Genomic DNA, 13,619 nt, shown 5'->3' with positions numbered 1-13,619 from the left:
GTGCAAAAACAGTATTAGGAGACTGGAAAAATATTGATAGTTGAATGTTTGTACTTAGTCTTAGGAAGCTACATGATCCCTCATACCTCAAGATCTATGTCAGATAAAAAAGATATCCTTGATTCTTGAACTGAATGCTAATTTCATTTTTTCACTTAATAGAAAATGAGATAAAAATCTAAGCTTGTAAGAGCAGATGATGCAGAAAAAAATTAAATTAAATATGAAAGATGCAATTGTCAGGCATAAGTCTTCGCTATTATGCTTGAATAGTGAAGCTTAGTGTCTTCAGAAGGGTCTCTGGAATACTAGTTATTGAAATATTAGTTGAGTGTGTTTCATACAAAGTCCCTTTTTTCAAAACTGACAGTATTGGTAACATTATCCAGAATTAATACTTTTTGATATTTCCTGGCCTAAGACATTTTCTGCAGATGTTTATTACCTTGCTAAATTATGATATTTTCATCCACAATTTTCTTGAGAAATAAGGTGGGACAAGCCTTTTTTTTTTTCTGGTAAGATAGTAGCTACATAAATTGTCTTGCTAGTATCAAAATTCTATTGACACTTTTCTTAGAAATGTTCCAGCACCTGCCTACTTTTAAATGGTCTCAGAGCTTGGCAGGAGGAATGGAGCATTCTGACAAGGATACTGATCTTAAAACAAATTCTGTCAAATCTGGAAAAGTCATAAGCATGCAAGAATCACTGTTCAAGTTGATGAGTACTTGATAGTGTTTACCTAATAAGTTTTTTATTGTTTTTTCACTCCATAAATATATTATTAAGATAGCTAGAAGTGTGATCAGACTGTGCGTATGCCAAAATATGCAAGAAATTAACAACCACATCAGAAGCAGGTGAGGACAAGGAGATTTTTCTTGCTCTTAGCTGCTCTGGATTAAGCCTCAATACTTGAACAAAAAGATGAGAATATGCTTCTCCTATATCTCTGATGCCATTCACATGATTAATAAAAAGAAATTATGAATGTTAACCACTTTGATTCAAATATGCAGGGATTCAGCCTGGATAAGACTATTTCCTTCAAGGCTATTAGTGAAAGTGGAGGCAGGAATCATAGAATGATGAGGGTTGGAAAAGACCTCTAGATACACGATCTAGTTAGTGCGAGCCACCTGCTAAAGCAAGTTAACCTCAACCAAGATGCACAAGAGCTTGACCAAGTGGGTTTTAAAAATCTCCAGAGAAGGAGACTCTCCCTGGGCAGTGTGTTCTTATTCCATCACCCTTACAGTAAAGTTTTTCCTTGTGTTTAAGTGCAACTTTTTATAATCCATCTTATGTCCACTACCCCTTGTCCTGTCACTTGAGAAAACAGAAAAAAGTGTTACCCCATCCTCCTGACATCTCCCCTTTAGGTACTTATAAGTGTTGACAAAGTTCCCACTTAGTGTCCTCTTTTCTAGGTTAAATAGTCCCAGCTCCTGTAGCCTTTCCTCATATGAAAGATGCTCCAGTGCCTTGATCATCTTGGTGGCCCTGCTGGACTCTCTCCAGAAGTTCTCTGTCCCTCTTGAGCTAGGGAGCTCAGAACTGGACACAGTACTCCAGATAAGGCCTCACCAAAACAGAAGAGAGGAGGAGGAGAGACTCCTTCAATCTGTTGACTACATTCTTCTTGATGCATCCCAGGATGCCATTGGCCTTCTTGGCCACAAGAGCACATTACTGGCTTGGGCTTAGTTTGTTATCAACTAGAACTCCCAGGTCCCTTTCTGTAGAGCTAAAATTGAGAATTCATGGTGAGTTGATGGTATCTGACAGCAAAGCGAGAGCAAATCCACTCTCCGATCCCAGCAAGATTGAAGAAAGAATCAGAAGGGGAAAAAAATGAGAAAGAAAAATATGTGGGTCTTGAAAATGACAGTTTAATAAGTGAAGAAAAGAAAGAAAAACAAGTGGTGCAAAGGCCGTTGTTTACCACCTCCCATCAATAGACCAATGACTAGCCAGTCTCCAGGCAAATGCTAAATATGAGCGAGCAGTGTGCCCTCGTGGCCAAGGCGGCCAATGATATCCTGGAATGCATTAAGAAGAGTGTGGCCAGTAGGTCCAGGGAGGTTCTTCTCCCTCTCTACTCTGCCCTGGTGAGGCCTCATCTGGAGTCCTGTGTCCAGTTCTGGGCTTCTCAGCTCAAGAGGGACAGGGAACTGCTGGAGAGAGTCCAGCGCAGGGCCACCAAGATGGAACATCTTTCATACAAGGAAAGGCTGTGGGAACTGGGGCTGTTTAGTCTGGAGAAGAGGAGATTGAGAGGAGATCTTATTAATATTTATAAATATCTAAAGGGTGGGTGCCAGGAGATTGGGACATCCCTTTTTTCTATAGCAGATAGCAACAGGACAAGGGGTAATGGGATGAAGCTGGAACACAAAAAGTGCCATATAAATATAAGAAAAAACTATTTCACTGTGAAGGTGACAGAGCACAGGCACAGGCTGCCCAGAGGGGTTGTGGAGTCTCCTTCCTTGGAGGTCTTCAAGACTCATCTGGACATATTCCTGTGCAACCTTATCTAGGTGACCCTGCTTCTGCAGGGGAGTTGGACTAGATGATCTCTAAAGGTCCCTTCCAACCCCTACCATTCTATGATTATATGATTCTATCTTGGAAAAATTATTCCCTTGTCTACTAGTTTTATTGCTGAGCATGACATCATTTAATAGAATCATAGAATCATTTGACTTAGAATATTCCTTTGGTCAGTTTAGGTCAGCTCTCCTGATTTTGTCTTCTTCCAACCTCTTGCTCACCCCCAGCCCACTTACTGCAGAAGTAGAGTACAAAACAGAGAAATCCTCTGCATTGTGTAAGGACTGTTCAACAATTGCTAAATCATTGGTGTATTATCAACACAATTTGATCACAAATATGGGATGCTATGAAGAAAATTTATTCCATCCAAACCAGTCCTAGTATAGAATTGTTCTTTGAATGGAAATTGCAGCAGAGGAAAATCAGAAACAGCAGGGAACAGAGACTGTAACAGGATGACCAAGAAGGCTTTTCAGTATACAAAACGAATAAAGTTCACATCTGTATCTCAGCTGAATGACTTAAAGATTTATTCATCAGAAATCTTTAAAAAAAATATTTTTTCTGAAGGGATAATTATTTATTAAAGTACTGACTTTTCTGAATTGATTGCATATTTCACAAATGTATTTTAGTATATTTTCACCTGTGTGAGGCAATGGAAGGTCAGAGACAGTTGACAGGTAGTGCAAAAAAACCACAAAATTTAAGAACCATCTATAAATTTAAGGTAATCAAATCTGATCTTCACTGCATGAATTTCAGAGTGCTTTGTCTTATCTGGTATTTTGCATGTTCAAAATAGAGAATTGCAATAGATAATTGCAGCTGAGACTCCTCAGCATTTCAGATTTAAATATCTGTAGGTATGCTCCTATTATTTTTTTTTTCCCTGAGGACAACAAAAAAACTCCCATGTCAGAGACAAAAGGTATAATTACAGTAGTCTAAGGAAATAGCTCATTTTTTTTCTTAATTTGTGATATGTTAAATCTTGAAATGAAATCATGTAGCTTTGTTTTAAAACATGAAACATAAGCCACCTGAAAGGAAAAACTTGAGAACTAAACTCATCTGGATTTCTTCAATGGAGAATCAATGGAGTAATATCTGACACTTCCTGCTTAAATACAATTGTGGAAATGACTAAAAGCCCCATAAACAATAATTCAGCCCTAAAGCATAAGATATGCTGACACTCAGAAAGCACCACATACTATGAGATCTTTTGGAGCTGAACAGAATAAGAGCTACCCTACTGAATGATGATAGTCTGAATATAGGACAGTTGGCCTGGTCAAGATATTTTCATGAAGGCAATGAAGTGCTGCCAAAGATATTAGCTATGCATACAACAACTTTCTATTGAAAACACAACACTGGTTGGGGGTTTTTTCCCACATTCAAAGAAAGTGTGGGTCCCTAAATTAATATCCTGCTCTAGTCAGTGTTATATTTTGTTACGTTACTAGGTACCATCAGTGAAACTGTGCAATGGTGTTAACAGAAAAACACACGTTTTATCCTTGAGTTCTATTCCTACTAAATAAAAAATTTGGTACATTGTGAACAACATTTCTAACTCTCATTTTGATTTGCATCTCTTAAAGAGTGATTATTCAAGTAACAGGAATTAGTTGTACTAAACCCCAAATTCACTTTACCTGATATCATCAGCTAAGTCTTTGAAAGAATATTAGAAGCATCTGTATTTTAAATTGCAGCCGATAAAATGGCAAAGCTCTTGCAGAAGATAATCACCTAAAAAGGGATAACATCACAGTAGAATCAGACAGTGTCATTCAATTGTCTGTTCTGCATTTGTAAAGAAATGTACTATTATTTCTTGATTTAAGATTATGAAGGATACTGCTCTGGTAATATTCACTTCTTTTGGAAATCTTCTCATGCACAGGATCAGACGAACAAGATGCTATCTTCTCAGACTGCTGAAAACCTATTGAATAGAATAAATTCCTTTTGTCTTTTAAAAAAGTCAAACAGTAAGCATTCTCACACTATAAGCAAGTTAGCATGTGACTCTAGATCGAAAATTCAAGTTGTAAATATAAGTCTCATTGAGTTTTGAGATGACTGAAAGAAGAAAGAAATTGTCTAGGGTTGTCGATGCTGAAACAGCAGAAATGGAATAAATGTACAATTTATTGAAAACAATTTGTCCATAACAAAGAAAAAAGGCAGCCAGCTCCTTTAAAGAAAACAACCATCCATAACCAGTTCAAGAGATACAATGATTTTGAAAGTCTATACTTTTAGACAGTAAATATAATCTTTTTCAGCACTCAGATAGTAGCTATTTACTCTATTTATAAAATATGAACTTACTGATAATTAAATAATAAGAAATAAAGGGAAAAACTAAATTCCCTATGAAATTGTTCACCATGTATATATCTCTGTAGGTAGATGTACCAGAATGTAAGATGTTTCTTTACACTTGCAGATGAAATATGATAGCAAAAAGTCACCAGAGGATATAAAAGAGAAGGAAAGCCCAGACTTCAGCTTTAACTGAGACCATGATTTTTTTTTTCTAATGCTAAGAAGAAAATAATGGCACAAATTACATCTTATTTCTTTCCTGTTCTTCAGAGAACTGATAATCAGAAATGTCGGAACAGTTTCTTTTGCATTCTACAGATTAATGTTAAGTGAAATACTCACCACTGAGGGGAAAATGATTCAAATTTCATGGAGCTTTTACCAACATTTGACCTATTCAACAGTACTTTTGCCTATTAAAATGCACTTAAATAGTATATGTTATTTTTCAAAAAAGCTAAGTGTTTCCTTTTAATCTTTCAGATATTTTAAGCATGGATACAGAAAAGTTTTAGAAAGTGTTACTTTTTCCTTCTCCCATATAAGAACTGGTTTTGATTTTTAAATGAAAGACTGATAGATATACTTACTACTCTTTGTTTTAAGAAAAGTAGAGATGTCACATATTAACATCAGAAAGCTGTCTGGTATAGTCCTTGCAGAATACTGAAGTATTTCCTGCCTTTTAAAAGAAAATTAAGAAATGAACTATCATTAGAGGCTTTATCCTATGGCTATGAATGTTGAAAGGATCATTGTTCTCAAAGTTCAAGTTCAAATTACTTTCAAAAGGAAAAAAAAAGGTGAAGAAAAAAGAAAATTTAAAAAAGAGGCTGGAGGCGAGGATAACTGTTTTAAACTGATAGATCTAAATTTTATGTGACTGTCTCTCTGGGAGAAGTGAGGAGAAATCCAGTTCCCACAAAAAACACGGTTTAAATTCCTACTTCATCAATGAAGGAGGAGTGTAACTTCTGAAAATCCCTAGCATGCTTATTTATATAAAGTTCAAAAAAACCTTAATGATATGATTCACTATATTCAAGTTAGGTGGCTACCTTTTTTTCCATTAGGCAATTCCTTCTGCTTCAGGATCTAATCTGTCTCAATTTGTTCTAAGATGGATACCTAAGGCTGGCTCTTTTAATAGTGTTTCTACCTTTTACTTATATGTTAGGCCACTTCCTTAGGAATTTTGAGAAGTGAGTTCTGTGCCTGTTTCAGTTGCAACAGAATGAAAATTCTGTCTCAAGAAAATAAGGAAAAGGATGAAAATAGAAAGAAGTCGCCACTTAAAGCTATCATTTGATGATTTTTTTTTTGTTTTGTTTGTGTTTAGTTTGGGTATTTTTGTAGCAAGGAAAGCAAAATCCCTGAGGACACAGTAGAATAAAAGAAAGCTGGTCTATTGTCTGGGAAGGATTAAAACTGAAAAAAACTGAAGCTTATATACTATTCTTTGTAATACATATTTGTATTGTATTAGCCCATCACTGAAAAAAAATAGTTTGCTATTATAGTTCACTGAGAGCAGATCCTTCTACAGGATAGTATTTAACCACCTGCAGTCAAACAGCCTCTGATTCTTTCAGTACCACGTTTACAGTTCAGTAGAAATGCAAAGGTGGCTGTCCAAAATTTAGAAGATAATAATTTTTTCTGTCTCAAGAGGATTAAAATCTAAAATGGAAACTTTCATGTTTCTCTGAAAAGTTATATAAGCAGCAAGTTATTGTGAAGTAACTGAACACTGTAACCGGCACAGGCTGCACAGGGACAGTGTGGAGTCTCCTTCCTTGGAGGTCTTCAAAACCTGCCTGGACACCTTCCTCTGTGACCTGATCTAGGTGGACCTGCTTTGGCACGGCAGTAGGAATAGATGATCCCTAAGGGTCCCTTCCAACCTCTACCATTCTATGGTTCTATGATTCTATAAACTTTGCTAAAATCAATGCATGATTGAAAATGTGTTTTGATGGACCTCATCCAACTCTGATTACCAATAGTAGTATTCTTCTGCAAAAATCACTCACCTGTCTAAAAATTCCCAAATGCTAGCATGTCAGAAAATGAAAAATGATGGAATCTAGCCCTTTACCAACTAAGGTATAAATCTTCATTACTTCTTAACACATACCTGACAAACACCCTCCCCTCACACCAAACATGTAAAGATGTCTACAAGTCAACATAACAGCTTTTTAGGAAATTGTGTTGGGTTGAGTCTGTAAGTTATAGCATTCTGTTATAAATCTAGGATTAGCTTAAAGTCCCACCTGTGTGTATACAGCACCATTCCAAAAGAGAAATGGATTCAAACTGACTCTGCATCATGATCAGCTTCTTCTCCTCTTCTGCTTTACAGTTTATTTTGCTCTGTGATAATAAGAATATCTTTCTGTTTCTGTCTGCACTTCGGCAAGTGAACGAGATAAGCAGTTTCCTTAGAGGGAAATGGTTTAATGCGTCCCCTGTGTTGGCACACAATAAAATGAACCAGTATTAATTTAAGGGTTTGACTTTTCTGTGAGTAGTGACATTAGTATTTACACATTGTATCTCTTCACTAACATCTGTTAGTATTAAAATATTTAAATATCTTTCACAATTCAGAAAAAGAATTTATGGAAATAGCTGAGAATACTTGTAATAAACTGAGCCTATGTGCTGCTTACCTGTATGAATAAGGAAAAGAAAGTAGGGGAGATAACCTTTCTCCCCTTACTTTCTCTGGTCTCTGTGTTATCTGGAAATACAGGAACAAGAGGGCAAAAGTTATGGAAAAAAGCAATTTTGTTCATTAGACCAACTGATAAAGTTGGCACAGAAAAGGAAATTTTTTGTGCACAAAACTCTTTCTTCAGAGATAAATAAGCACCAAAGCACCTTTCCCTGAATCACTGGTTAGGGAGTAAAAGATGGGAAGGGTTTCTTCCCTGCACCCTATTTCTACTGCTGCACTCAATACAGTAGTGTATGAAAGTTTCAAAGTCACTTATCCCTATTAAAGGTATACTGTAATATTGCAGAATACTAATTGCTAGATGGTGGCTTATAGGGAGAACTGTTCTTTCTACTGTGGTTCCACTAAACTTTACAACAAATCCTTTAGAGAATGGTGAAAAAAGGACAGTCACAGCTGATGTCCTCCTTTTCTCTGTTGTCTACTTGCCCCAATGCCCGAACATCTTGTCAAATTTAATCCAAATCAAAAAAGACAGAAACAGATTTTTAAGATATGTTTCCTAACCCAGCATGTTTATTTCAGTAATGAAAGACAGCAAGCTTGTTTTAGAAACATATTTGATTCCTGGTAACAGATATAGAAGCAGTACTCACTGCCTACAAACTTTACCAGGATGCACATGCATGCAAGTTTTCTTTGGAACATTTTCAGATGTCTATTTAGCCATATTTTAAAAGCCAATATGCATGTACAAAATATGACTTTAAACTCCTGTACAACACTGAGATATCACATTCCAGTCTTACATAATGTGTTGAAATCACTCCCAGAACTTCAGGCTCACCATGTTTCAAGATTTTAAAAACTGTCAGGATAATTCTTCCAATCAAATTTCTGTTAGGTATGGGAAATTCATCCTTGAATTCTGAAAAATCAATTTCACACTAAAATAGACACAAATAGTATTTTACCATTTTTTTAATATATAAGCATAGAATCACTCTGATTGGAAAAGACCTTTAAGATCATCAAGTCCAATCACTAACCTAACACTGCCAAGCCCACCACTAAACCACTTCCTTAAGCAGCTCATTTACACATCTTTTAAATATCTCTGGGGATGGTGACTCTACCACCTCCCTGGGCAGTACTTAACAACCCCTTCAGTGAAACAGTTTGTCCTAACATCCAATCTAAACCTCCCCTGGTGCAACTTCAGGCCGTTTCCTCTTCTCCTATCACTTGTTACTTGGGAGGAGACTCACAGTCATCTCACTACAACCCCTTTCAGGTAGTTATAGAGATTTTCTCTGAGCACTCTCTTCTCCAGGATAAAAAACCCCAGTTCCCTCAGCTGCTTCTCATAAGACTTGTTCTCTAGACCCTTCACCAGTTTTGTTGCCCTTCTTTTGACATGCTCTAGAACCTTGATGTCTTTCCTGTAGTGAGTGGCCCAAAACTCAGCACAGTATTATACACTCCCTCTGATTTTACTCCACTTGTTATGTTCTGTCTAAATTCAGGGACATATTGGTTCTGTATAATGAAATAGGAACAAAAAAAAAAAAAGTGACACAGTAATCAGATGAGTTTCCTTTAGTACTGAGAACTAGCAAAATACGTAGGATAAAAACACATTGCTTTAACATAGGAATCTTAAAGGTCTAGTCATTTGTACACTTTATATTTACCAGAGTTAGGAGACAGACATATTGTGTTTTATAGATTATGGAAGGTATCCTTAGATTTTATTCTCTGATATAAAAGCAGGAAAGTTCAAGCAGGTCCAAATTTCTATAAATAAACAATACTGTATTACAGCTTTCCGTGAATGTGTCAAGTCTTGAAGAGCCAGATTGTGATCCTGGCTTTGTGCCCACACCAGGAATTATGAGGCTGTTCAGCATTCATGCTGCCTACATTTGCTGCCCATATAACTGCTATCAAGTTAGAAGCAAGGAACTTCTATAGGACCATTGGTCCAACCTTTTTACAGGTGGATGGATAATAGTGACCTAGAAGGCTGACCATAAAAGTTATAGAGCTCTCCAGTACATGGTCTGAGTAGTCATATGAAATTATCTGCTCTAAATAAAAGATTGATACATGCTGGCATGTTTCTCTACCTAAAAAAAACAGAGTGGGAAAGAAGTGTGAGAACACAGAACTCTGTGGCTTTGAGTCATGATGTGACTTTTTTTAGGCTTATGCCTCCTCATTGTTATTAACCTACCAGTTAAGCCTAATTTAACTTTGCACCATGGGGAAAGAACCCACTCCTGGTTCTTGGCATCTGCAATTTCATCTGTTCTAATAAATAAGAGAGGGAGGTTGCTCAAGAGCTAGACCATCTATACCTGCTTAATTGGCAATTCCTTAGTTATACTTTACATTGCTTCAAATACCTCTCTTCAGTAAAAAGTCTGAGCAGGCTTTTGGAGAGTTTGCTTCCTGAACAGATCACAGAAGTCTATGTTTGTCAATTTTCCCTCCATATATTCTACACAGTCCTCCAGTATCATCCTCACAGATTAATCACTCAATTGCACATCACAGATCCTCATGTCATGCCTCAAAATTTCCAATGCATGATCCTCTGAGTTTCTTAATATAAAATGCTATTCTAGGAAGCTGCAACATAGTTTTCGCATTAGTTGGGGTACTTTAATATAGAGGAGGAAGGAGGAAACCATCTGCCTCAAATTCCCAGACCTGTAAAATACGGGTGATTTCTCAGGGCCTTAAGGTTTTAAATGAAACTCAGAGTCAAGTACTAAACAGAGTGGATCTAGTAAACCCATACAAAGCTGACTGTCTCCAATCGGCATGGAAATGAGCTATCCCTTTCCACTTGATCTCAGAAACTGAGATTCTCAGTTCTCAGAAACTCTCCATGTTTACTTTTTGTTTAGTAGTGTGAACATAGTCTCTAGTTGCTGTCCATTCACTGGCCATTACTATCTAACTTTCCCCTGATGTCTATTAACTTCTTACAAAAAAAAAATCAAAAGTACAGCACTGCCTTGAAAAAGTAAATATGTGAATACAAGGATACATAAGTACAAATCATAATTTAAAAAACAGACATTTATATCATTTGAGGTCTTTTACACAGACATTGTTTATCATATTCTTCAAATGCACTAACAGATGACTGTAACAACTTCTAGTGCTATTGTGAAGGCAGACCTCTCTTTTATAAGCTCCAGTCTTCCCACTCATTACATCCTACATGTTGTCAATCTTAGTTTCAAAAACTGTCAATCAGAAATGCAGTGGGTGATATGTGTAGGGTTTTTTTAACTGCACTAAGGTGAGCATTTCTTTGATTTTCCTTTATTCTCTTGATTGCAAAGTATAGTATATATCTTACGTGTATACAAGCAAACACAAAAGTACATGAAAAAAGCAGTATTTTGAAAGCTGAAAACAGAACTTTGATAAGGTAACCCTTATAGCTAATCAGTCTTATTGTTAGTCAGACATCATCCTGATTATTTAATACAGTGGTTCCAGATATTATAATTACCTCTTTAGGTTATTGGTTTAGTATGAGTAATTATGAAATACTAAAAAAAGAAAGTAAATAAAAATCCCAATAATTTGCTGAAGCACATTGTGACTTCTATAGTCACTATCTGTATCTCTGATCAAGTTGCCAGGAGAAGGAGGAAGAGAAGATGATACAGGACTGGAAATAAAGACTGTATTAGATGAGTGATTAATCTGACTCAGTATGGGAGTTTTTATAGTTGAATACTATTACAATAATTGCTACTATTTTTATAGTTATATGGATGTCTTGTATAACACTGTAAACTACAAACAAAATGCTGCTCTTATTTAATTTACCCATGGAATTTCTGAGATTATTTATTTCTGGTTTCTTGGGGAATCATATTGTTGACAAATCCTTCAAACAATCTCAAGAGGCTTATCTACTGCTATTGGTATCAGAAAATTACAGTTTCACTTATAAAGATTCTGATTACATGTCATTTAAATAACTTGCCAGACTTGCTGAGCAGGTTTGCCTCAAAGGCATTAAGGCTGACCAGTTGGTGATCTATTTTGGTGTTACAGAATTGGTACAGAAATTGTTTCAGCAGTAGGTGTAGGCAGAACAAGAAATCTTCAACAGAGAAGAGAATAAATGAAAATAAAATTACACTTTCTACTGAGATACTAAAAAAATATTTTCTTCCTGTCTTCCCTAGTAGCTGAACTTTTTTCAGTGGCAATTCATAGAACTGCTTGCTGAGTTACCATTACAAAAGAGTACATTTCCAGTTCAGACCTGAATGACTTCATGGATTCTCTGGGATGATCAAGAAGTTAAGCACTGATGGTAGTTATAACATCTTTTAAAAATACTCTACTTATAGAGTTTCAAAGAGCTAAAGTCTGACCAATGTTGCTCATAATGAAAATATTTACATACTCCTAACTACAGAGACTGTTGGATGTTTCTAAAACTACCAGTCTTGCACAATACTGAAGGCAATGTGAATGACTCAGTCACTAAATGAAACAGGTTCTGCATTCCAAAAATGCCTTATCAATATTAGCTTCTCATCTTTTTAAAACTTCTTTCTGTACCTCAAAAAGTACTGACTTTCTTTAATGAGACATTATCACTTCTCTTCCAAAGCTTTACTCACAGGATACCAAGAGAACAGACTACTTTTCTATTTGTCTAACTGCTGTTTTCTGCAAGGACTTTTTGAACTAAAATCTATTTTATAGCTAATTCTTTAGTTTCGTTCTCTGTTTATTGGCATACTGACAAGGGAGAGATAGCTAAATATTCCAAAATTCTCACTACATTAAAAGGCAAAGGAAGGTAACTATACAGAGAATACAGATGTGATACAAATGAGCTTTCACATCTCAGTATTTTTTACACTATATTTTTTGATTTCTCAGCATTCTCATCCATAACTTGCTTTTCAGGGTTTCATTGCTGAATTTCTAGTGAGAAGCAGATATCTGTTCCCTGTCTAAGGAATGGTAGATGTGAAAATCTCTTGGTTATACCCCTGTGTCATTGTTCTCTGTGTGTCACATGCAGAAAAAAGGGTCATCTCTGAAAATGAAGTTTCAAAATAGAAGAAAACTAATAGCTCATGGGACTAGAGTCACAAAGTAGAAATTACTTAAAACATACTAAAAAAGCATGGACAGTAACCTAGCTCTAAACTAACAGCTCAAATGGCATTTTCTCTATTAAATATTTATAGAATAAACAGCAATATATTAACAAGTGTTATATAGTGATAATGACCCACAAAGGCAAATCTTAAACTACATGTTAGCATTTCACTCCATAAAAAAAGAAAGTAGAAAGAGAAAACCTAAGTAGTAGCACTCTTGGAGAAAGAGAAAGGATAACTCTTGACTATCTGTCCATATCATATTGCTATATAGTCTGATTCTTCATAATTTAACTGAATTGCTTCTGGTTTGTTTCGTTTAGAATTATGTCTATAGAGAGATTGAGTAAATGAATTGAGGGGCAGTAAGAAGTTTATTGAATTGTAAAAATCCATTGGAAAAAAGTACTGGGAAATTGATTAAATTGTGCAGGTGATGATGAATTCAACAATTCTTTAAAATTTCATATTTATAGAATAATCTGTGATTATAAGCAGTTTTAAATCCTCACAAAATCATTCAGCAGGGAATAGATTGTAAAAAAGAGATCACATTAATATAGACTGTATGCTTTTCAGCACTAATTTTTCACTCTGACAAAAGCACTAAGGAAAAGAAGGTTCTCCCAAATACTAAAATAGGCTGTGGCAAAGACATTGGCAAAACAATGAAATTCATGCATGCCAGATGACTGTGTTTTCGTGTTCCAATAGAAGAGTGTCATAATTCCATTCTTGGCTGCATTTCTTTACATGAAAGACATAAAAAATCTAATGTATCAGAAAACCATATTCTGTGAGTATACCATCAACATAAATTTCAGGAGTTCCAGTGCATAAAAAGAAATTATTGGCTACATCACAATTTTTTAAAA

The sequence above is a fragment of the Colius striatus genome, chromosome 3, assembly GCF_028858725.1.
Source record: "Colius striatus isolate bColStr4 chromosome 3, bColStr4.1.hap1, whole genome shotgun sequence".
Taxonomy (NCBI): domain Eukaryota; kingdom Metazoa; phylum Chordata; class Aves; order Coliiformes; family Coliidae; genus Colius; species Colius striatus.
This window is presented reverse-complemented; position numbering follows the sequence as displayed.